General features: G+C 36.7%; 1 long non-coding RNA gene across 1 annotated transcript in view; it reads left to right on the top strand.

Annotated features, from left to right (window-relative positions):
• The first annotated feature begins 953 nt into the window (after window positions 1-953).
• LOC148124774 (uncharacterized) overlaps window positions 954-27,410 on the top strand; it is a 460,206-nt gene continuing 433,749 nt past the window's right edge. Inside the window, exon 1 of the long non-coding RNA XR_015745012.1 lies at window positions 954-1,114. This is a non-coding gene — a long non-coding RNA (uncharacterized LOC148124774). The remainder of the gene's footprint in view (window positions 1,115-27,410) is intronic.

The raw sequence follows: 27,410 nt of genomic DNA on the forward strand, positions 1-27,410 counted from the left end.
TATACAGATTGTTAGCATGTGTGATGCATCAGCTAAGAACATTAGACTGGGAGATGCATGGAAAACTGCCCATAAATGGCCATTTCTAAATCCTTTTTTCTGTAAACAGTGGGAAAGTTGGCAAAGAGAGATCAACTCTGGAGGTCCTTTACGGATGAGGAATGAAAAATTCATCAATTGTAGCTGTCTCGCCAACGATGCTCCATTCATGGTAAGAACCAAAAAGGAAGCAACTGGGCAGAATTTCAAAAGTAAATTTCAGGAGGTTTTAGATCTCCCAGAAACAAAGCCTTTATAATCCCTGCATCCTGAACATTTGGGTCATTCCTCCCATCCCACCGGTTTTGATAGTCGCCACATCTATGCAAAGCCTAATTAGTTGGTCCAATTTTGGTCAAAGGTTTTGCCTTGTTAATGTTTTCATGCTCCTCATGCTGGCCTTGAGAGATGACAACATGCAAAATATGCTTCCAAGCTAACAGTGTCTCATTAGCTCTGATGTCAAGTGTCATAAACTCTGCACCAACTGAAGCCGACTCTCGTTTAGCGCTGGCGTTGATTGTCTTTTCACCTATATAATTAGAAGCTGCTTTGCTGCATTCTTTTTTCTTTTTTTTTTGCAACATGGGGTGAATCTGGGGCTGAACATGTGATTAAATACAACGCTGGTTTTTGCTGCTGAATTTATCTCTCTCCAGTACTGTCTGCGTTCTGTGTCAGAGCTGTCTCTGCCTCCTTGTGTCTGTGTTGCTGTGTTGTTTTCCAAGAAGCTAAGCTATGTTTCAGATACGTACGGAAGGTGGGGACTGACAAAACGGGAGAAGCTGCTTTAGTATGCACATCACGGATATACTGCAGGGAGCAAGCAGTTATTGCACACACGAGCCAGGATAAACACTTGGTTACTCTCCTTATAAGCACCTCTTCCAACAGGGAGAGGAAATAAAGTGGGAGGAAACAACAGCATTTGAAGTAACCTTTTCCAAGGAGCAGGTAGAGCCACTAGTAGTCTCTTTCCCCCCCTTTCTTACTAAAGAGACATGTGTTATTCCTGCTAAGGAGACGAGGCAGCATCTAAGGGTACAGACTTAAGGGGAGTAGCAACCTATCACAGGTAGGAAGTACTTTTTGACATCTTTCTCAATACTTGTCTTGGCTACTTGTTTCCTTTGCAAGGGCTCACTTTTTCAGACCTTCTGTCATGTTGGTGATGGTATTTCCTATTCTGAATAGAAAGGACCTTGAGGAAACCTTCAGGGTGTTGCTCAGATATGCGCTCGTACTCTTGAGTGCTCTTTAAAGCGGAAGAATGTCCCTTTCCTCACCTGGATGTAGGGAGTGCATTCTGAGTGCTAAAATGCAGCTAGTGGAACTGCAGCTGTTCTCATACACACACACACACACACACACACAGCAAGAAGTGTTGTTGCTTTCCCTCCAATTTACTACAATAAATGTCTGTGTGTTGTGAAGGAAGAAAGCATGCTCTGGTGTACTTAAAATTATGTTGAGAGTTAATGTGCTATTCTATTTTCAAAGGAATGAATTAATATTTCATCATGAGTTCTGTAAAGTTTTATCTGGGACAGCTTTGTCTTCTCCTGCAGTTGTTCTTTGTACTTTGTAATTTAAGACAAGTGTTTCAGGTCATTTCATTTTGCAATTGTGAAGGAGGACAGAGAAAAAAAAATACAGGATGTATGGAAAGCTGCTGGTGTTTTTTTCAGAAATTTTATTTTAGTTTTGGTTTTATTTTAGGAATGTGCATATGACATTAGATTGTTCTTGCTTATCCTGAAGTTTAACAAAATTGTTTCTTTTGGACAGAAGTGAACTGAACGTTTGCTGAAACTTTTTCATATTGCATCATATTGCGTCATATTGCATTGGATTTATACAAGTCAGTGATTTAAAAGTATGTGTGTACAAGTAAAAATAAGGATTTTTTGATGGAGCAGTCCTACTGGATATTAAAAGAATGTTAAAACTATTGCTGAAATTTTTAAAAAGTGTATTTTTAAATATTAATGTATTGCATTTTGATATAACATAAGCTTGGACATTTTGCTAAACAACAAACTCAACTAGCCTGTTTTCAATAATATTACAGAATATAAATAACATTTGATTGTTTAAAAATGTAACAGCAAGCCTGTTATTTTAATCAACTTTTTAGAATACAGTTTCTGTTTAGAATGCAGCTACTACTTCTTAATATTTTATGTAATGCTCAGACTGGTTTTCTGAAAAGTTGAAGGGATCTGTTGTATTTCAGATAGGAGTTTAATTGAGTAGAAAAAACACTTTGTGACAAAACACTGAATGATTTTTGTCACTGTACAGTTCATAGTTTCATTTTAAAATTGTGCTTATAGGGAAGTTCCTATGAAATGTAGCATATCTTAGAAGATATGTACAGCCTCAAATAATTAATCCTATTAACAGGATATTGTTAATAAATAACCAGTAATGGCTGGTAAGCATAGGGTGTCGCTACAATCTTCTTTAAGAGGACCAGCATGAGATTGGATCAAATATGTCTTTCTTTTGTCCTATTATGTTATTTAAACTGATTTTGCAAATAGCAACACTTAAAAATACCTACTAATAAGATACCAATGTATACAATACAAGCCATTATATATACTATTATTTGATGCCCCATAAATTCAAAATGCATTCCTACATTCCATAAAACATTGAAATGACATATTTGCTACCCTCTGTTAGGAGTGATGCCTTAAAGTTCACTGAACTGTATATAAAACAAATTTTGTCAATTTGTTTTCAAGGTACTTTCCTCATAATATAGTGCAATGCATGAAAAACGCCAAAAGATATGCAGAAGCTTTAAGGCATGTTATATCTCTAGTGTTTTAAGAGTTTGTTTTTGAATGCTTCATTCAAGGAAAGGAGAAAAGTCAAATAAAATTCCAATTCTTGCAATATTACACAAATGTCTGAGGAATGAATACAGTAATTCCATGGTTCAAATAAAACAGTCCCACATATTTTGATTATTGTTGCGAGCTTGCCAGAATGATACTTTGCAAGGTGTTACATCTTTTTTTAACATTTGAAACCTTACATTTTTATATTGTAGTTCATATAGGTGCACCCAAGAAAAAAATTATATTTATATGCCTTTATCTATGTAACTTTTTTTTTATTGCAGCTCAGGGTTTCTCAGCTGTGCAAATTTTAAGATGTGTGGACTTCAACTTTCAGAATTCCCCAGCCAGTCTTGAAGTCAACATATCTTAACATAGTCAAGATTGAGAAACAATGGTGTAGACATTTTAAGATCTGGATTCAGTTTTTCATAGCAACACATTCTTACATGGGTTGAAGCATAACTGAGCAGTGACTACATTCATTAATGTCTTTTGGCAATTGGAACTGATATTTTATATTAAACTGGGAAGAATCATCATGTAGTAGGACTACTTAATACTTTAGCAACCCTTCAATGCCTCTAAATAATATTTTTTCCGTGTTTAAACATTTTATTAGAGTATAGAATAAAATACAAAATATAAAAACAAATAGGAAGACACTGGATGGGGGGAAGGGGAAAGAGAAGTGAGGAGGAGAGGGAGAAAAAAAAGAAAGCATTGACTTCTGACTCCCTCTGTTGCAGAAAAGTAAAGCATTAACATCAACCACAACTTTTTGCTTTTCCAGAATAATATAAACTAGCCATTTCTATAACAACAAATCAATCTAATTGGTAAAACACAAAATCAAACTTTCATTTTTCTCCACCTCAAGCACAAAGTCTTCATATGGCAAAGAAAAGTGCTTATATTCTTTTCTTTAATCAAAACAGTCAATTTAGCCATTTCTGTCAACTCCATCAGCTTCCGGAGTCATTCGTCCATGGTGAGAATCAAAATATCTTTCCATTTTTGTGCCTACAGAAGTTTTGCTGCTGTCAACATGTATAAGATCAAAATTCCATTTTTTTTCTCCAAGCCTTTTCCCATTAAACACAAAAGAAACGTTTCTGGTTTCATCATTGTCTTCAATTTAAAAACTCTCTGTATTAAAATATGACTCTTACTCCAAAATTTCTTTGCTTTATCACATGTCCACCATAAATGATAAAAAGAAGTCCCTACTTTACTCTTACACTTCGAACATTCATTTGAAATACCTTTATACATTCTAAATAACTTATCTGGTACTAAATACCAGTGATACATCATCTTATAGAAATTTTGTTTTAAATTATAGTTTAGTGTAAATTTTAAACCTTTCGTTCACATATTTTCCTATTGGTCAAGCATCACATTATATCCAAAATTCCTTGCCCACTGAATCCTTCAATGTTTTACATGTTCACTTTCCAAATTTCAGTAACATTTTATAAATCTTAGCAATAATATGTCCATCACTACCATACAATAAGATTTCCAATTTATTTTTAACAAAATAACCCATAACTCTTTTCATCTATTTTAAATCTTTTTTAGTTGTTGATATGTAAACCAATGGCAAACATAACCTTCTTCCCTTGATGTTAGTGTAGGGTCACCAGAGTTGAAAGATAATATTTTACCATATATCCACCAGTCTGGCTTGGCCACCATTTCTTTTCTAAAAAAAGCTTCCTGTTGGGACACCCAAAAGGCAACTTCGTAAAGAACATTGTTTTATATTTATTCCAAACTCTTAGTATGGCACATCTAGCAAATGATTATTAAAATCAACATTAACATTAACTTTATCATACCATAGATAACTGTGCCATCCAAATCTTTATCTATGCCCCTCTAATTCAAGTAGCCTCTTGTTCTGGAAGTTCACCCACTCTTTTAATCAGGCCTGACAGCATGCATCGAAATACAATTTCAAATCTGGTAAACCCAAACCCCACCTTTCCTTAGCATCTTGTATCTAATTCTTGTTTTTTTTTTCTCCCTTGCCCTATAAACTTGGAAATATCCCTCTGCCATTATTTAAATGGATTATCAGTTTGTGAGTATTGGTGGTGTCTGGAATTTAAAAAATGCATCTTTGGTAACGTTCATCTTAATTACAAAAACCCTACCCTAGTGATAAATGCAGTTTGTCCTATCTTTGTAAGTCCAGTTTAATTTCCCTTCAAAGAGGGATATAATTATTTTGAAACAATTTTATATTTGAATTGTCAACATAACCCCTAAGTCTCAGTCCCCAGGTGTGTCTTGTGAAGAGGGGTGGGGTGTTCTCCTCCTGAGTAGTTGGGTCAGTCTCACCTTCTTTTCACTGTCTGTACTCAAGGATCAGGAGGGGCAACCCTTGCTCATCACTTGAGTTCAGCCTCTCATGTTCACTGCTCAGCCTCTTGGTCATCCTGCCCCCCTTCCTCCTTGCCTACAAGCCATCCCAATCCTGAAAGGCCCTGGCCAAACTGGGCCTGCTCCTTCCCATTTTCCTCCCAACCCAACGAAGCTGCCCCCTTGATCTCCGTCTTCTTCAGTTCCTGCTTGTCTTCCTCAGATTCAGGCTCTGACAGAGGATGAGAATATATTGACAATAAAGTCTAAATCATAATATAGTAATTGCACTTCTACAAATTATGCTTTTTATAGTTTGCATTGTTTTAGATGCCTTTCATGGGGCTTTTGTTGTATGATTTGATTAAGTTTTGTATTTTGTGTTTGGGTGTGTGTGTGTGTGTTTTAACAAGCTGCCCAAGGCCATGTATGTGAAATAAGTCACTATATAAATTGAGCAAATAAATACCAACTTGTCTATGAACTTTTAATGTCTTTTATTGAGATCTTTAATGTGATCTGGAAAGAAGTTTCTTGTGTTCTCAAGCAGAATGCAAAGCTAAGATCATTTAATATAACTTAAATAGCTGAAAACATATTGGTGGATCACCATGAGTATGTTGCTCGTGTGTTTTCTATTCTAATAAACCATGAGAAACTGAAATCAATCAGTTCCTCTGCAATGCCATCCATTATTACAAAAAGACAGACGTGTCCACCTAAACTAATGAGCAAAGTAAATCATAATGTGATATTTAAACTCTGCTATAAATATGAGCTGTTGCAGTTCTCTTGAGTGTCCAGTAACTCTTGATGCACATATTTTAATGTAATGAGTGTTTTCCAAAGCAAAAACCTAAATATAGTTGCTTCCCTAATAATATATGATCATAAAATGTTATAGTAATGATGAAGCTATTAGAATTTAATGCGTGTTTTGGGGAAGAGATTGAAGTAGGCGATGAATTATAGACTCATCTATATTCCTGAAGATGTTCCTAATAATGCTTTTCTGCCCTTTTATATATTGACTTAAGTCAACAGAAACCGAAGTTTGTGCAGAATTGCAGCCTGTCTCTGATACATTTTCTTGAGAGTCATTTCAGCAACAGCTTTCCGAATGGTGACATTTGCTACTTTAAGAACTGCTCTTCGTCCATTCTTGATTAATTTTAAATATCAAGCCAAGGTCACCTGTTATAAGTAGTTTCTGATTATCATAGATTGATTCAGTGGGGCATCTATAGGCACTTTATTCAGTAAATTAATTTTCTACCCAAGTAAATAGAGTAAACATTCCGTTCACCTGTTTTAACAAGAATAAAAGAAAAATTGTTCTATCTCAAAGGATGAGAGTGAAATGGAATCCGATTCTTACCAAGAATTCTTGCTACATCCAAGATCCACCCCACAAATAAAGTGAGCGGGTATTTTTTTCTAACCACTTGAAATTTAGGAAACTTAAATTACTAAAGAATAGTATTGAAAAATTTCAATATAAAAGTGATGGGTAATTATGCACAACCAAACAACGTTGGGTTATAACGTTGCCATAGCAAGTACTAAAATCAAAGTTATAAACATATACAATAGGCAAACTTAGTCTGAAGAAAGATGAACTAGATAAAAGCAAGTCAAAAGTATAACATTTTGTTTGTTTTTAGTTTCTTATAAGATGGCTGGACTTCAACAGATGGTGAGGATTGCAGAAAGAACAATTGCAACCAGCCTGCCTTCCACTGAGGACCTGTATACTACAAGGGTCAGAAAGAGGTCTGAGAAAATATCTACAAGACCCCTCACATCCTGGACATAAACTGTTTCAACTTCTCCCCTCAGGACAGCACTAGAGAGCATTGCATGCCAAAACAATTAGATACAAAGACAGCTCCCCACCCCCAATGCCATCACTCTGCTAAACACCTAATTCCCATAGCATTTTATTATGCCAAAAGATATTTTATTCATGTAGCAGGCTGTATTGCTATTATCCTTCTCATCTTCTCATCTTTCTCTTCTCTCCTACTACCTTCTATTTGTATCTTATGATTTATCACGTTATTTGAATCTTATGATTTATGTTTGTGTCTTATGACTTATGATCTATGACTTACCACTTTGTTGCTTGTATGTATACTGAGAGCTTATGCACCGGAGACAAATTCCTTGTGTGTCCAACCACACTTGGCCAATGAAATATCCTTATAAATGTTATAAAGAAACAAACACTAACTTCTTGAATTTTCTCTCTAATTTTCTTCTCTTTCATCTATCTATATCCAAGTTAGAAATGTCTGGATCTTGAGTGATGTATTCTCTTCCCCAAGAGTGATTGATTATTTATTCATTAAACTTCTATCCTATTGCAATCAAATGATTCCTGGCACCTTATCTAGAATATGACAAGTTAAAATATCGACAGTTGGATAAAGGTCCAAAACAAGGGCAATCAAAAATAGCATAAAAATACGGCACCATATATATCTATGGAGATTCTCAGTTATCCAGGTCAGGGGTAGGGAAACTTGGCTCTTTTATCACTTATGGACTTCAACTCTCAGAATTCCTGAATGAGCCATAAAAGGTTCCCCATCCCTGGCCTACTGGTTTTTCAGTTGTGGGGGAAAATCAATTTTTGACTTGAATGGGACTGTTTAATATACAAATGTAGGACATATGTACTAACGTAGTCATACATAGCTACAACCTAGATGTTCGTCATGTTAGGAATCTGTACACCAATTAGTTGGGTTGGCAATATATAAACCAACAATGCATGTTTGTAGCTTTAAGATAAAATCACTATATTGATTTATACTATATTCCAATTGGTTGATTATATTGCAAATTACCATAAGAGGGAGCTAGAGATCATAGCTTACTCTCTCTGACATTCTGTCTCTCTGACATTCTGTTGCTATCTAAGGTTCTCTGTTGTATTTATACTGTGCTTATACTTTAATATCTTTGTTTACTGCAAATAACAAAGGCAACCGGTAAGAAGACTTTGTAATTGGATATTCTTTGGACTGTTAAATGTATATGACTTGGACTGTTTATTGGACTGTGCTATTTCTTAAAGTAAACTTTAACTCAATTTAATGTATCTGTGTGTGGCTGGATAATTATTCATAACTATGCTCATAAACGTTTCCATGTACATATCCTTGTTACTCAAGGGTTATTCTGTACATATCATACAGGTCATTCTGATACTGATTGTAGAAAGAAGTCTTGTAGCATGAAGTCATCAAGCCAAATACTTAGTTTTCCATTTTAAGTTCAGTTTTCTATTTGTTTCAGTCTCATTTGGTGCTTCCACTCATTAAAATATTTGTTTGGAAGCTAGGAAACATTTGAAATAGCTGTATTAGAAAGCTACAACCTGCAGGAACTTTAAGCAAAATCCTGTTTTATTTATCTATATTCTTTTAGTCATTTTTAATCCTCTCTTTTGTATTTGTCTAATTAAATGTCCAATTGAAAGAATTTAAATTGAAAGTTAGCTTGTGACCTTTAGGGTCAAATGTTAGGGAGGTTGATAACCAATAATAATCTGACTTTTTTGCTTCAATTAATTAATCAACTCACAACCTTTGAGATTTGTTTACCACCCTGGATTGCAAAAGAACCAGTAACTGCCAAAAATTGGCTAATGGTTTATTAGTTTTGTTTTTTAAAAATGTGCAAAATAAAGAAGCATAGTTGGAAGTGGTTTGCTTACCTTATATTCTTTCTATGTTAGGGGTGTACTTCCTTCTAGTTTCATTATGGTTAGTGGGAAAAAACCAGCATGATACAATAGTAGTAAATCCCATCAGTGTACAACATACCATGCTATCATGGCATTATATCTCTATAAGTAGCTAAAGAGTAGGGTTTTTTCAATTAAACTAATTTCAACATTTGATGAATTGTTAATGGGTTTTTATTCTCAGTGTACAAAATATTGATCTGAACTCTGGGCTAGTGTTGAGCCAAAAGATACTGAAATAACTTGACTGATTGGTCTTGAAGATTTTTGACAGCTGAGGGAATTTGCAATAACAGATCATAATGGAGATTAAAAATTGGAGCTCTGAAGGTCCCATTGGCATCAGTGGGGATATCCATATAATCCAAGCATGTTTTCTTAGATATCTCATTGAGTTCACTGAGCTTATCTCTAAAAAATCCCCCCAACACATCTAGAATGTGATCTCAAAGCCAGAGTTAAGAAATTCCTTTTACCAAATTGTTGTCCAATTCCCACAACCTCTTGTCAGCCTGACCAATGATGGGAGTGAAGAGAATTACAGTCCAATAATAGTTTGAGGGATACTCATTACCCCCTTCTGTTCAAAAGTCTAACTTAGAGTATAACCCATTCATTTCACTTAACGCTTGGTTTAATCTTCAGTTAAACATGTCCTCAGATAGAATTAAATGTGGCATTTGGTGGGGTATATATAATTTTGTGTCTAAAGGTAGATTAGCTCAGATGCTTTTGCAAGTTTTAATAGCAGTTACTAGTTTCAATGCACTTACAGTTCCAGCCTAAGGTTGTCCCAAAGATGATTTTTTCAAGAGGCAACTGGACTTTCTTGTTTTTCTTTGAAGATGTTTTGCTTCTCATCCCAGAAGCTTCTTCAGCTCTGACTAGATGGTGGGGAATGGAAGGATTTATACTCCTTGCAGACAGCTGGTCATTTGCATCCTTTTAGAGAGCCATTGAGGCACTATGATTCATAAATGCATGGCACATGCATGGTACAACATTTTATTTATTTATTTTATTTTATTTTATTTGTCAATCGCTTGCAAAATAATAAGTATAAGTATAAACATGAGTAAGAATACAGAAAATAGGTACGATTAAATGGGGACAATAGGACAGGGACAGGGAGCACAATGGTGCACTTGTGTATGCCTCTTATAGACCTCTTAGGAATGGGGTGAGGTCATAGGAGAATATACCCACCAGGACAAGATTCAGCAGTCCATCTGGCACTTGAAAGACAAAGGCCACTCTTTGAAGACAGCAAAGTCCACATTTTGGACAGAGAGGATCTCTGGTTTGAAAGAGGGGTCAACATCCCTCTCTCAACAGAAAGGAAGAGGTACAACTTCATCTGTCTCCAGTTTATAACACAGTCCTTTCAACAGTTTCAAGAAAGCTCCACATCCATTTGCACTACTCAGGTGACCATGAGGACACAGACAACTCCAAGTTGTCTCAATAACTCTCTAAAAGAATGCAAATGACCAGCTGTCTGCAAGGAGTATAAATCCTTCCATTCATCCAGTCAGAACTGAAGAAACTTATTGGATGAGAAGCGAAATGTCTTCAAAGAATAACAAGAAAGTGCAGTTGCCTATGAAAACACCTTTGGGACAACGATGACCTGGATGATTGAGAATCACACTGTAGACATTCAGTCTAAGGTAGGTTTTCTGTTTCAAGATCCTCCTAATGTCAGACTACATAATTCTCAATAACACAAATTAATGACTTGATACAGGAATATATCAAACATGAAGAAGGTAATAGGACCTTTTATTGCATCTGAAATCTGAAAAGCACCAAAGCAATTGAGGTTATACTACTGAAACCTTGCAATATTTCCCAGTTCTTTGTCACATATATTTTTTTGCCAGTGTTATAGCTTTGTTTTTAAATGGCAATTATATGAAAAATATCAAATCTTACCACATCTGGTGCCCTCCAATTTCCCATTAGAATTTTGTGAGTTCTATGCAATACCGCTTGCTACTTCAGGAACAAGCCAAGAGAGAGTGAAATCTCTAATATTGTCCAATCTAGGATAGATAGACCCATGTTCTCTTCAAGATGCTAATGCCTGATTGCTATTAGTCTTGCCCGGTTCAGTTTTCAATTCACACAATCATAAAATTGAAGAGTCGGAAGAGCTCACATGGATTACCTAATCCAACTCTCTGCCATGTGTATAAAAATGACAATATGACATTAAGCATCTGTTTTTGAATTTTGATTTTTTTTGTATAAGGTCTGAAAGAACTGTGGAAATAACTATTTTATGGTTGTTTTGAACAATCTAGGAGAGGTGGCTTCCCAGTTTCTTCTTATAAAACATCCAGAGATGGAGAATCCACCATCTTCATTGTAAAACAGGAAGTCACTTTGCTTGTATTTAAACAAAATTAGATAGCTTCAACTTACTTGTGCCTCCTTGTTTTTATTTTTTATTTTACTGCTTCTTGCTTTACAATATGGATGAGCTACTGTTCAGTCTATCCCAATGCTCTGAATGTAGCACAAACCTTAAATCCTTTAGTATTTTTGAGATTGATGTTAAAAACTCAGGGGTGATTTATGTGCAGCAAATCAGCCATAAATGTAGTTATTTCCACAGTTCTTTCAGACCTTATAGGAAAAAAAATCTAAATGCAAAAACAGCTAGACACTTTTCAGCACTTGATGTGCTACTATATTGTCAGTGAAACACCTCAAAAAGTTGTTCAGAGCTTTTTGGAATTGAATGGCACATGAAGTTCAGAAATAGATAAATGAAGTCCCTTGCAAAGGCTTTCCATACAAAATTGGTTGACTCTCTAAATAGAAAGATTACAAATATTGTGGCAGAACAATGGCAATACATATGTTTATTAAATGGAGTGTATTTTAAGTTCGGGGCTTCAGAGAAATGAGTATTTAAACAAACCTTTTGTAATGACTTTCAATTTTTTTGTCAAAAACAAAAACTGCAATACAATTAATTAAAACAATCAAAGGTCTATTCAATATTAAAAGCCATATTAATTCAAATTGAAAAAAAGTAAAGCCTTTGTTAGTTCTTAAACACACAAAATAATTAAGCATAAAAAATTTTCAACTAGTGCTCGAAGGATAGTCAACATTTTTAAGTGATTTCAAAGTTCAGATAAAAAGTTACTGGGATGGGATTTTAGATAAAAGTTAAAAGTGTTGAAAAGGAAGAGAAGTTCCGGTGTTTTTTCTTTCCCCGATACAAGAATTCAAAGATAGGGCTGTCTGATTTGGTAGAACAGATGGAAACCTTGAGAGGTCTTGAGAAACTGCCAATCATCCACAATTTATCTTTGTTTCTTTAGCTTCTGTATCTCTAGAGACATAGAAACTGTGCTCTGATTGATCTACATAGCTACCAGTATGACTGCCAAATGTCTCTGTTCTGGAGTCCTATCAGTTATTTCACATTTGCAAATTAAAATTGACATGATATTGATTGATCAAAACCTCACTAATTTCTCTGAACAGATATTTCTTAATTGGCTTTCTCACAATTGGATTATATTTTTAGTACCCAAATTCAGAATGTGCCGATTTCAAGTGTTCACCTTTGTTGCACACATGCCTAGACAGGCAGGAAGGCAGGCAAACAACACACACGCACAACCTGAACTGTTTCTTGCGATTTAAATCTCAGAAGCTTTGCTCTTATTTTTCCAGGTTGCTCAAGCCAATTTTACTTGTTTTTTTCCTAATTACTGGCAGAAAAGCCTCTCTAACAAATTTACAAAATTTGTCCAGCAGTATGTAATATTTCCAGGAAACTGATTATCTGCTTGTTGAATAGGTGGATACAAAACTTGCTGCAGTTAAACATTCTTCTTTGCTGTACAATAGTGACTTTTATTTGAAATGTTTTACATAATTTGAAGTCTTTCTTTTGGCCTAATACTCTATTCCTTTAATTTGTATTATTTTTCATCCTTCTGCTGATATTACTGGGTTATACTAGTCAAAAATTTCATGCTGGTTAGATTTAATTAGAATGGATACCCATTTTCAAAAGTTACTAAAGCTAGTTTAAAATCAAAGTTTGATTATTCTATCTCATGGGTGCAGGGGGTGGAATACTACCGGTTCGGATTGGTTCTATAGAACCGGTTGTTATGATTTTGCGCAGTTCGGAGAACTGGCAAATCACACACCTGGCCGGCCCCTTCCCTTCCCTCCCCTCCCCACCCAGTCAGTCCTTATTGTGCATGCACAACATTGTGTGCCTGCTTGACATCGCTGACTGCATTCTTCCCCACCCAGTCACTCCATAAGGTATTTCTTTTCTTTCCCCTCCCGATAATCAGCTGTTCCTATGATTAGCTGTGCTGGGATTCCCCTTGCTTACATACTGCTTTGCCCAGGAGGCTTCCCTGAGGCCCAGTAAGCCCCAAAACAGAGCATGGGAGCCCCTCCGGGCTCTTTTTTTTCTTCCTGAGCCTCAGAGGAGCCTTCTGGGAGCAAAAATGCCCCCCCAGGAGGCTTTCCTGAGGCTCAGAAGGCTGCAAAATGAAGCGCAGAGGTCTGCTGTGTATCCTCCATGCTCCATTTTTTTTCCTTCCTGAGCCCCAGGGAAGCCTTTTGGAAGCAGAAATGTCCCCCCCAGGAGGCATCCCTGAGGCTCAGAAGGCCCCCCAAATGGGGGACAGGTGCTGCAAAAAAAGAGCCACACCCACCCCATCACATGACCACACCCACCTAGCCATGTCCACCTAGCCATGCCCACAGAACCGGTTGTTACAAAATGGATGTCAAACTCATGGGATCGTGTTGCTGTCACATGATGTTTTGTGATTTTTTTCTCTCTCTCTGGCAGAGCTGGGGTAGGTGTGGCCTATGCATGATGTATGCAGCCCACGGGCTGCCAGTTTGACACCCCTGTAATCTATCTCTTCTTCTGTGATGGAAGGTACAGTTGGAGAAGTGAGGAGGAAAAGAAGAGCAGGCAGAACTGGGGAAATGGAGTTAAGCTTAGAATCGTTGTTACCACAAAAGATTCAAGTCCAGCCCCACTGTTCCATGGATCCTTTTCTAGTCCCAATTTAGTGCTAACTGTTAACTGACTTGGTTCTTGCATATAGCCTCGAGCAATAGATCTTCTAAACTGCAACTTAATGCATGTTTTTTCTTTTATTGACCCCACAATCCCTTGCATCGGGGTGAAGTCAGGGCAACAGAATGGAGCTATGTGTTTACTGGCTGGATGCCCTTCCTGTTGCCAATGCAGAGTTCGCAGCAGAAATTTTACTCACTGTGCCCAGAGAGAGAAATATCTGCCCGTTTACCTAGGATTGAACTCACAGCCCACTGATTGTGAGGTGAGACTGCCACCTCTAAGCCACTACACCAGTCAAACTTCAACTAAGTGTTTGGTCCTGATCATTTGTGTCTGACAGAATCTCAGCCATTACACCATGGTTTTCTAAGGAGGAGGTAGCACGTTCCAGAGAGGGGCACAAAATAAGTAATAGACTATCATATTTACCACAGTAATTGACTATCATGTTTACCGATCAGATCGTGAAATCCGTAGAGGAGGTGGTGTTGCTATCTTCTATAAAAAGTCCCTACATCTAAAAAAACATCCAAGTTACCCAGGAGCTTGCTATTCCTGAGACCATCATCTGTGAACTGTCCTTAAATATCACGTTTTGGTTCTTACTATGTTACAGAGCCCCTGATTATGACATCGAACATGCAAACAAGCTAAATACACTACTAACATGGGCAGCATCCTGCCCACACGCTTTTATCTTTCTTGGTGACTTCAATCTACCTCATATTAACTGGACCCTTAACGAATGTACAACTGAACCCACACATACAACCTTCTACAATGCAGTAACAAATCTGGGAATAGAACAACTAGTAACCAACAACACTAGACTTAACAACTGCCTTAATCTCATCTTCTGCAATAGTTTGAATTCAATTTACAGAATACAAATTAAAGAACCCTTTTCCAACAGTGACCACAACATGATTGACTTTTGTCTCAAATATCAGATATCATCACAACGATGGAATCCCCAATTATAACTTCAAAAAAGGCAACTGTGATCTTATAAACAACGATCTCTGATCCCTTGATTGGGAATTTCTATTCTCTGGATGCAATCCTGTAGAAGACCATTACAACATATTTTTACTTGAAGTCAAAAGAGTCATCAAACTATATGTACCAATAACAACTCCCAAAACCAGAACAAACAAATTACCCATAACAACAAGGAAGCTTCAATCCAAAAAGAAATGATTTTGGCGAAAAAAGAAATCTGGTCACGTTGCCAACTTCAAAAGCCAATACAAAAATTTATGCCACCAGATAAAGACTTTATCACATTAAACAAGAGGAAAACTTTCTACGCACCAATTCCACCCGTGTGGTCTACAATTTTGTCAAGAAAGTGATGAAATGGGGCTAGTTTTCAGCCTGCAAAGCCTGCAGAAGCCTCTGGGAGGCTGAAAAAGGCCTGAAACCAGCCGAAAATCAGCTGTGAGGCACATGCATGTGCAGTGAAGTAAGTTTGCCTGCAGCTCGTGTGCCGGCACAAATGCTCTGCTTGCCACCTGTGGCATGCATGCCATAGGTTTGCCATCACAGTTATAGGGTATGGCTATTCTAAACCTCCATCCAATTCAAGACTGTGCTATCTCTTTTGGGGGGACTATCTCTGGAATGTGCTGCTTCCTCTTTGGGAAGTCACCATGCAATTACTGAGATTTTCCCCTCACTTCTTCTCCAATTGCACATTCCATCACATCTTCCTCTTAAAATAACACTAAAAACAACACAGGAATTATACAAAATAGTTTTTTAAAAAATTCTTAACATTTATTTAATCCTTTTAAAATTGTCCATGGTCTGTGGGGGGTTGCTGTAAACAAAGGGAAGTTTCATGGTTTTAATTGGAGAATCTGCAGGTGTAAAATGCAAGTTTTTCACTTCTTAATTCTCATGTAGGTCAGCACTATTTTTACTGTGAAGCTAATAGTAACAGAATCTTGCAAGTGTGAATATACTTCTTCCCCTTCTTCCCTTTGTTTTCATGTGAACTAAGGGGGAAATTATCCAAGATGTTTATTCATATTATATTCTTGGCCTGGACTCTTGGCCCTTTTTATATGACTAATCCCTCAGCAGTGATGCTTCCTCCTGTCTGTCAAGGCCATTTAGAATAGAATAGAATAGAATAGAATAGAATAGAATAGAATAACAGAGTTGGAAGGGACCTTGGAGGTCTTCTAGTCCAACCCCCTGCTCAGGCACGAAACCCTATAGCATTTCAGACAACTAGTTATCCAATTTCTTCTTTAAAACTTCCAGTGTTGGAGCATTTACAACTTCTGGAGGTAAGTTGTTCCACTGATTAATTGTTCTAACTTTCAGGAAATTTCTCCTTAATTCTAGGATGTTTCTCTCCTTGATTAGTTTCCAATCTGTTGCTTCTTGTCTTGCATTCAGGTGCTTTGGAGAATAGCTTGACTCCCTCTTCCTTGTACCAACCCCTGAGAGATTGGAACACTGCTATCATGTCTCCCCTGGTCCTTCTTTTCATCAAACTAGACGTATCCAGTTCCAGCAACCGCTCTTTATATGTTTGAGCCTCCAATCCCCTAATCATCTTTGTAGCTCTTCTCTGCACTCTTTCTAGAGTCTGAACTTCCTTTGCCCTACTTCCTTTGCCCTATATCTATATCTAATCTCTGCCCCTCCTTAAACATGTCACATACAGTACTTACTTGATAACCCCTGCTTGCCAAAAAATGTGCTCTGTCACCCATTTATGCTCAGCTGAGACATTCTACTTCAAAGAACTAAAAGGGTTCTCTTTAGAAAATGGCAGAGCCTGGGGGTGGAGTCAAAAGAAGAATCAGCCTGGAATTGCTCCGTTCTCAAAAGTAGTCTAAATCACTCTTGAATTCCATTAACCCTTATCTAGCACCAAAATAGTGGTGACTGTCAGTTGACTAGATGCCTGTGCATAAGCATGAACAATAAATCAGTTTAATTGGAACTTAAGGTATGCCCCTGATATTTCCCAGCTGACAAGTGCCCCAGGAAAATATGCTTATTTATATATTTTATTTATTATTATTATTATTTTTTGCCACCCATCTCTTTTTGAAATGACTGTGTGGTTGTTCATCTTTGCAGACTTGGAGATACTGCTAGTATAAAGTTGTACACCCTAAGTGATCTCTCTGGCTTTTTTTCCCCCACTCTCCATTTAATTCTCCAAAACTAAAAACAGAAAGAGAGAGTTAAAAACAGTAGCCTTGTGTATAATTAACAGCAAGACTTTTCTTTCTGGCTGGATGAAAAGATTTGGTCTGTACTACTCAGTGTGAATGGATACTCCCTGAAAATCAGTTGCACTAATTAGCAATATCCTGTTTTCCAGTGAAACAGAGGGAGGCCAGCTTTTAACGACCTTGTGCACCATGCTAAAGTATAAGTGACATCCTATGTAATCTTTGTTATTTGGGGGTGGGGACAAAATCCATGCAGTGATTTTGGCCATGTAACCTTCTTTGTTGTAGCTCTCCATTGATCAACCACCTATCTCCCAAAACATGGACATCCTATAGAAGGGGTCTCCAACCTTGGCAACTTTAAGCCTGGCAGACTTCAACTCCCAGTTGGATGGGAAATTCTGGGAGTTGAAGTCTACCAGGCTTAAAGTTGCCAAGGTTGGAGACTCCTGCCCTAGAGCATTCAGAACTAGATGGCTTTCACCTATGATCACCTAAGGCAAGGGTCTTCAAACTGGGCAGGTTTAAGACTTGTGGACTCTTAACTGCCAGAATTCCTGAGCTAACAATGACTGGAGAAGGAATTCTGGGAGTTGGAGTCCACAAATCTTAAAGCTGACAAGTTTGAAGACGACCCCTGACCTAAGGGAACATTATACATTTAAAACAAGTTTATTATTTTTTTGATACTGTAGTCCGGAAGCGTCAGTTAAATTCACCGGCTCCTTACTCTCATTAGCACACCTGTGCATAAAGGACCGGCCCTACAGAAGTCTACAAGAGATTGCACAATAGGGGATAAACAAAAGACAACAATAGCAACAACAAAGTGCTGTAATTTGCATAGCGTGGGCTGTAGAATCCTAAACCAATAAATAGAGATCTATACAATAGACAAATAAATCACCAGATGGATCCTCTCCACATTTTTGTCACCGAACGGAGTGGGTCTGGTTGTGTTTTTTTCTGCTTGATTTTCTTGCTTTTTCTCCTAATCACTCCTTGAAAGCGGAAAACAAACCTTCACAGGTTATCCAAGAGCCTCATCTTAAGACATCCTTCCTTCCTCATCATTCCGCCGTTCTCAATTTTTCCTCCTTTTTCTTTTTCTACAACCTTTTAAAAGAACCCCTGTGTCTCTTTTTTCATGGCCCCCCAGTGAATAATGAAATCGAAAGTTGGAGACAAAAAAAAATCTGTATCCTAAACACTTATTTTGAGATTTTGTTTAATGTGCATTTTACTCTATATTTTATATTTTGAATTGAATTACCAATTTCCCCCAGCAAAAATCATTACAATTCATCGAGGTTTTTGCTATTCCCCAAGGAAATTATTTAAACGCTTTGATTCTGTGTTCTTTATGTGTATCAATAGAGACTCTTTAAATGGGAAGAGATTGTTAATCTGGCAACTGTGTTTAATTTACCAAAACACTCTTTTGGGCCATTGTTTAGTTTCCTTAATGAATATGTATTAGGAAATGACCCGTGCTCCTAAGCATTCTATTAACCATATATGTCTATCCAGTAGTTAAATCCAACTGCATTTAATGGAATTTTTACAATTGCCATATCCTTGAAATTACCAGGAACTTGATTCAGAGGAAATGTCAACTTTTTAACATGGGGCATGAAGTCAAAACGCACCTTATTTTCATCAGTATTCAGTGGCTTTCTTTTTATTCTCCTTTACACATTGCTATCTTACTGGCACAGCTATTTCTTTGACTGGATTATGTGGTTGGGTGGATTTCAGTTTGGTTTTATTTGGATTGCATTTTTTTTAATTTAGGTTTGTAAGCTGTCTTGAAGCTCTATAGTAGAGATGAGAAATAAGAGATGGGAGAAACTTATTCATTGTCAGATATGCTCCCTCACATTCATTCTGGATCACTTCCATATTCATCTGCTATTAAAAAAAAAATACAAAATGTTTTGCATTTCTGTGATATATTTTAAACTATTTTCTCTCAGTTTTGAGTTAGTTCCCTCTGTATTTTAATAGTTTTTCTGACTATTAGCTGTTGGGGAACAACAATGTATCCTTTTTAATACGTACATCTGTTTAGTCACTGGAGGAAGCAGACATTTTTCTTATACAGCTATACAGATAGTCTTCAACTTACAACAGAAGTGATATTCAGTTGGGTTCTGACCAGTTTTGGAAAACCGGTAGCAGAAATTTTGAGTAGTTGGGAGAACTGGCAAATGCCACTTCTGACAGGCCCCGCCGCCATCTCTTCTTTGCCTCCCATTGAGTCCCAGCTGATAGGATGGGTCTTCTTTGGTTGCCCTGCATAGGAGAACAAAGCTGGAAAGCAGGTTAGTGGGGTGGGTGAGGAATGAGGATTTTGCAGTAGCCTTCCCTGCCACACCCACCAAGCTACGCCCACCAAGCCACACTCACAGAACACCACACCCACCAAGACATGCCCACAGCAGATTGGCTCATCTTCTTTGGTTGCCCCACACAGGAGAACGGAGCTGGAAAGCAGGCTAGTGGGGTGAGGAGGAAATGGAGTTTTTGCAGTAACATTCCCATGCCAGGCCCACCAAGCCACATCACACCCACCAAGTCATGCCCACAGAACCGGCAGTAAAAATAAATTGAATCCTACCACTGACTTCCAACCACAATTGAGCCCAAAATTTTGGTTGCCAAGTAAGACTTTTGCTAAGGGAGTTTTATTCCATTTTATGACCTTTCTTGCCACATTTATTAACTAAATCACTGCAGTTGTTCCATTGAATTTCTTGAGTTAGTTGTAGAGTGTTATAAAATACAAAATACAAAAGTAAATAGAAGAATAATGTGGTGGAGGGGAAAGGGGAAAGTGAAGTGAAGAAAGATAGGGAAAAAAAGAAAAAGAAGCATTGATTTCCGACTCTCTCTGTTACAGTAAAATGAGGCATTCACATCAAATCACAGCCTTTTGCTTTTCCATAATAGTAAGAACAAGATAAAAATGAAACCAGAACTTTTCCTTTGGGGTCTCATGGAAAAAGAACTGGAAAAAAAAACCTGGAACTTTGTTACTATATATGTTGACAACAGCAAGACTTATTATATGCGCAAAAATGAAAGGGCACTTTGATTCCTAGCATGGAAGAATGGATGCAGAAGCTGATGGAGTTGGGCTGAAATGGCAAAACTGACTACTTTGATTAAAGAAAAGAACATAAATACTTTTGTTTCCACGTGGAAACCGCTTCTGAGCTTCTTGCTTGAGGTGGAAAAGAATGAAACTCTGACTGATAGATCTTTATAGAAGTGAATCACTTGCAAGTTGTTCAGTTAGCAACATGATTATTAAGTGAATCTGGCTTCCCCATTGACTTTGCTCGTCAGAAAGTTGCAAAAGTTGCCCAACCCTGGGACATTGCAACAGTCATAAATATGAGTCAGTTGCCAAGCATCTGGATTTTGATCACATGACCATGGGGAATGCTACAATGGTCATAAGTGTGAAAAAGTACATAAGTCACTTTTTTTCAGTTCCATTGTAACTATTGAACTGTTGGAAAAGGCAAAGCTATGGCTGTAGAGATGCCAAGATGGCAAATTGGGCAAACAGAGAAGAGAAATAAGAATATCAGAATTATAGTCTCTTGATCAACTTTCCCAGCTTCCTCCTATATTTAAGAATCTCTAACATGTTTAAGAGGTTTAAGAAGTTTTATCAAAGAGAAGGACTGAGGGTAACATGATAGCAGTCTTTCAATATTTGAGTGCTGTTCCAGAGAAGAAGGGATCAACCTATTCTGGGTGCAGGATAAGAAATAACCAATGGGAACTTATCAAAGAGAGATTCAACCTAGAATTAGGAAAAAAAATATGTCAATGAGAAAAATCAGTGGAATGCCTTACTCCAGAAGTTATGGGTTCCTTTATCATGGAGGTTTTTAAGAAGAGGTTGGACATCTATTTGTCTGGAATGGTATAGGCCAGGGGTGTCAAACTTGTAGCCCACAGGCCAGACACGTCACATGCAGGTCCTGCCCCCGCCCAGTTTAGCAAAGGGGTGGAAAGTCCCGATATGTCATGTGATGACAGATGTTGCGAGTTTGACACCCCTGGACAGGGTCTCCTGCTTGAGCTGGGGTTGGATTAGAAGAGCTCCACAGGCTACTCCAACTTATTTTGTATTCTTTAATTTTATGCTGCTTCGAGTTATAACCCAATACATTTGGATGGTGCCAACATGATATTGGTTGCCCTGAGATGTTTTTTTTTAAGTTTTTTATTTTTAACAAACATAAACACAAAACAACAAATCAAACCTTCTTTCAATTGTACAGTGTGTTGGTTGGTACATATCTCTTGTGCACAATATCAACAGTCTTTCCCTCTTAAGTTTAGATTAAAATTCATATTATGTAAATCAGCTATTCACATCATATCATATTATTATTAAATCATCATTAGACTTTAATTGCAAATTCACATCATCCCTTTTGAGCAAATCTCAACTTTTACAAGTCCTAATTCATATTATAATTCCTTCCATAATAATCAATTATCGCATATCATTTTATTTTATTATATTTACTAATGTGTTATATTTATATTATAATATATTTCATTTCTCTATTTTCCTATCTAACCATTGATAAAATAAATCCCATATTTTATAATATTCTTTTTCTTCTTGCTCTCTAATTGCCAATGTCAATCTACTCATCTCTACACATTCCATTATTTTCTTTATCACCTCCTCTTCTATTGGAATGTTTTCATTTTTCCATTTTTGAGCAAATACAATTCTAGCTGCTGTTAAGATATTAATAATCAAATATATCAATTCTCTACTGTATCCTTCAGGCAAGATACCCAATAAAAATATTGCCCTGAGATGTTTTAAGCCCAAGTATTATAATTCATAAGAACTATTTGCTTGTTAAATAAGCCCATATCTGACTGCATTTATGTTGCATTAAGCTCTAGACCAGGGGTGTCAAACTTGCGTCGTCACAGCATCATCACGTGACATATGATGACTTTTTTTTCTCTTTGCCAAATCAAGAGAGGGTGTGGCCAGTGCCTGACACATCCAGCCGGCGGGCCATGAGTTTGACAGCTGTGCTCTAGAGTTACAAATACAGTTGGCTAAACCAAATAGACTACATCATACATTAATGAACCAAACCCAACCACGAATTTTATCCATCTCCACCTTCTTGAAACCCCATACAATTCTTCTTTTCGAAATTTCCTCTGTCTATACATATGTAGTAGCTGCTCTTAAAAAAACAAAACCATCATAAACCAAATAGCAGTGAAGGGTGCTGCTATCTGCAGAAATACTTTATTCAGTTAGAATAATTGCCCATTAAAATCAATCAATTGCTAAGGTTGCCCATCTGTGCAATGGAAAGGCAAGCAGCTGGCTTCACGGTCTACATAGGAAGCATAAATGTTTGCAGAATGTTAAATACCTTTTCAAGACTTTAAAAACACAATCCTTCCTAGGATTCTCTATTATATAATTTCATAATCACCAATCAGATGGCATCACGGCCAACCTTGTTTTGCATTGCTGGACTTCGCTGAATCGTTTAATACAGAACTATCCTCGGGTTAGATCCATTTAATTATCACAGGGAAAATGTTAAATCTTTAATTCCCTTCATTTGTTTCTGCTCCTGCTTGTTCTGAGAGGCCAACTGTGAAAGCCTGCCAAGACTGGTCTGAACAACTAAATTGTTGCTTCCTGATGAGAAGGTTAATGCAGGAACTCCAGCAAAGCCCTATGGAAGAGCTGGCCTCTTGGCTCAGTAGTCAAAACAGCACAAAACTGTAATCTACCTCTATATCCCATTAAACAAGATGCTAGTGAGCACAGTGGAGTTAAGAACATGATGTTTGTATCTCCATCTGTTAAGCTGTTGCTTCTTTACTGAGATTCTGAACTCTTCTAGGAAGAAAAAGGAGTCAGAAATAACACTAGAAAAATTGCTTTACGAACCTCAACAAGTAGCTTAAAGTGGAGATGCTTTTCCCAAGCAGAACAGATCTTCAAGCTGAATGGAACAATTCCTGAAATTGTGCCTTAGTTCAGCAGCACTAAATTAGGACAAAGCCTGAAATCCTCAGAAAACTCTATATTGTGAGAGTTTTTTTAAAAAAAATTACAGTGGTGATGAATGCCTCATTAGGAGACTGGAAAGAACAGGTTAGGGATAGATCATAATGGATAAAATCTATGTATGTGGTTTCTAAGAGTCAAAACAATTTGATGGCACATAATCAATTTTTCTAAACTGCATGTTGATAGAACCAATCTAAATCTACATTTAGCTCTAGACTGACATGAGTCATTTTCCAGCCATTGAGATGGGCAAAAATAGGAAATAAAATATAAATTAAATTAAATTAAAATGGAACCATTTATCCAGAGAATCATAAATCTGTAAAGAGAAATATGTTTTTGTACAAGTTTCCTTTTTCCCATAACAGGAGAAAGATGGAGAAGGCTACTTTTAGAAAACTTGTAAGAAAACATGTCGAGAATAAGTCATTTTAGTTATGTATTTATTTATAAATCCCTTGTATCTGACCCTCCTTATGCTAATCTTTGACCATAATAAAGGCTGATTTGATTCATGTTGAGAATTCAACCCTACACCATAAAATATCATTCCTATTGAGACTTTTGATATAATATTAAATGAGGAAGGTTAGAATAGAAGAGTTAGTGGGAGATTTCTTTCTAATGAACTTTTTAAAGAAATCTTCTCTTTTTGCTGCAAAAGTTGGCATTTTAAATAATATTAACAATTGAGGACAATCTGGTTTTTTTTAAGGCAGAATTTTCCTCTATGGTGTTTGAAATAAAATATTTCCCTCTCTTCCATACAGCCAATTGGATTAATGTTCATATTAGATAATAATCCAAAGGGAAAAGACCATTGGATATGGGAATCTCTCAAAGACCTCATCTGAATATTATATTTTTTATTACCCAGCTCTCCCTCAAAAAAAAAATTTTTTTTTTAAAAATTCTCTACTGCTTTTTTGAATAAATTCAAAAACTCAAAGGAACATCTTTGTCAAGCTCCAAAATGCAGCAGACCTGCCCCGAGACTTTCTTAAGCCACAAAATTGTTTCTCAAACCATTGTGCCCCCAAAGAGTGCTGCTGCTGTTGCATTCATACAACAATGCCCCATTGTCTCCTTGTATACTTCATTTGGTATACAAAATAACAGAGTTGAAAGCAACCTTGAAGGTCTACTAGTAACTAGTTTTACTAGAAGTTTACTAGAAGTTTACTAGTTACTAGTTATAATCTAGTTCAACCCCCTGCTCCAGCAGGAGACCCTAGGCCTTCAGAGACAAATGTGGTCCAATCTCTTCTTGAAAACCTCCAGTGATGGAGCACCCTCAACTTCTGGAGGCAAGTTATTCCACTGGTTAATTGTTCTCACTGTTAGAAAAGTTCTCCTTACTTCTAGGTTCTGGATCTCTCTATAATGTTCTTCCACCCACTGCTTCATGTCCTGCCCTTGCTTGTTGCTTTGGAAAATAGATAACTTCCTCTTTTGTGTGACAGGCTTCTTACCTATGCTTTTGGGGTGCTTCTTCCTCACTGGGCTGAATTTGCACTTTTGGAAAGTGAAATCTCCTCTCAGCATGTGAGAGCAATTGCTGTATTTGAAAAGGAGGGCCTGTTTTCATGAACAGCAATTCAGTTCAGCAGGGAAGAAATGATTAGGGGTGTAAAGGTGGAAGAAAGAGAAGAACTTGGGATGAGAATTGCACAATAATGAAGACACATGTAGAGAAAGATAAATTGCTGCAGAGGGGTAACAGTTCGGGAGACAAGTTGCAAGTCACCTCTGGTTAAAGGTATGATAGTGTAGACACCCCAAATAAATTCTTGACAAGATTAAAACAAAATATTCAGGAAAAAATATGTAGTATAAAAACTAGCACCCATTTCATTGATGCACTTTCAGAATTAGAGGTTATGTTCAAACTTGCTTAGCTTAATCATGATTAATTACATGCCAAGATATGAGTGCCTGCTTCTAATCCATAATCTCTAGATTCACAACAACAAAATAAGAATACAGATATAAATGTCCTTGTCCCTCTATCTTGCCCTCTTGACTAGTTGTTTTACCCAAATAATACTTGCCTTTTGATAAACTTTGTATAGACTGGGAACAGCGGTATGCACTGAATGGATGGAAATCTGGATTGATTTGTGAATTTTAGTAGGAATTTTTGAAAATGAACTTATCTGTTCTTAATTCCTATAGAAAGGACTTAAAAACGAATGCAGGAGAAAATAAAATGAAAACATCCATTCATATCAGTCTGATTTTCAGAGAGTTCCAACATTAGGGTTGTGTCTGTAAGAAAGGTATGTTCACAGCCCAACACATCCTTAGGATGTGTTAAAAAGAATTATTTGAAGATTGCTAGATTTTTTTCCCCCAACATGGCAGGATCATGTTACAATAGCCTTTGTTTCAAGTATCAGCATGGATTACTTATAATATAGCTAGACCTTTTGTGCAATTTGGTGAAGTGAATAAATTCAGGCTGACAACCAAGACTAAAATCAGTACATCCTTTTTTTCATGGCGTGGCCTATTGTCATGGAATCCAGGAAATAAGCATGCAGTTAAGTTAGAAATAGGAGTTCATTACCAAAGTAAGAAACATGCATCACAGTGAATATTGCTCAAATTCTGCCATGTTGAAAATCATAGACTGTATGAAGTAAGGTATAGATCATGTGCCTGAACCCTTTACCTTTTGAAATAAGGAACCATTTCCATCTCTAATATTGGGTCTGCTCTTGTCCTCAATGTGTCAGGGGAATACATTTTCCAAAAAATTGTTCGAGTCTGGGGAAGCTGTGCTAGCTTCTTACATAAAGTATGTGATTTTATAAATGTTCTGCATTTGTCCAACTTCATCAATGGATATTTTGCTTGTAAAAGTTATACTGCTAGTTCTCAACTTCCAACAGTTCATTTAGTGACTGTTCAAAGTTACACCGGCACTGAAAAAAGTGACTGATAAAGCATTTTTCACAGTGAGAACCTTTGTACCATCTCCAGGATCATGTCATCAAAATTCAGCTGCTTGGCAACTTATGACCATTTATGTGTCCCAAGGTCATGTGACAAGCAAAAGTCAGTGGGAAAGCCAGATTCATTTAACAACCATGTTATTATGAACTGCAGTGATTCACAAGGAAGGCAAGGAAGGTCATAAAATGGGGTCACTTAACAACTGTCTCACTTAGAAATTTTGGGCACAGTTGTGGACTACCTGTAATCCATTAATGACATTATTTTGCTATGAAAAATTAACCTGTCTCCTCAAAGCTCCAGAATAGTACTTAAACATAAATATCAGAAAACTGAACTATGTAAGATGTAATGCTATCCTACTCACATTCCTGATATTTAATGGTAAATAGTGGACTAATTTTAATTGGGATCCACACGTGAAGACGAAGAAAGTCTAAAATTCTTCTGTGCATTTGTGTACATGTTTTAATTGTTGTCCTTAAGCAGAATTATTTTAAACAATCCACTCCATTGAGGTTAATACAAGGCTGACAATAGGTAGATAATTTATGTATTCTCTACTTTAGTCCAGAGTGTGTTAAATTTAACTATTTAAATATGAAACAAAATTCTCATGTCTTCTCCAATTTTCAAAGCATATCTTACAGTGCAATAAGAAGAGTGACATGATGGCATTCTGTTTCTTTAGAGAGAGATTTAATTAGACTGATGGTAAAGGGACTTTAGCAACAATTAAGATCAGATAATTGTTCCTTTTTAAACTCTTACTGCTTGATGATTCAGTCAGAAAAATAAACCAAAAATGAACCACAAATAAGTAACAAAATAGGTCTTAGAAATTCAGGGGGATTATGTTCTCAATAATTTGGAATTCTTAAGAATTGTCTTATTTCTCAACACAGTGAAAAGGATCCTAAAACAGCTGAAGTGTTTTATTCTATAAAAATTAATTCAGATTAAAATAGGTCATTACAAAAATGGAAAATGACCTAAAATTTAATAAATATTGTGTGATTTATCTATTATTTACTAATGTATTTTTATTAGGCAGATTGATAAT

The sequence above is a fragment of the Pseudonaja textilis genome, chromosome 12 (genome assembly GCF_049901715.1).
Source record: "Pseudonaja textilis isolate UNSWEBS1 chromosome 12, rPseTex1.2, whole genome shotgun sequence".
Classification (NCBI taxonomy): domain Eukaryota; kingdom Metazoa; phylum Chordata; class Lepidosauria; order Squamata; family Elapidae; genus Pseudonaja; species Pseudonaja textilis.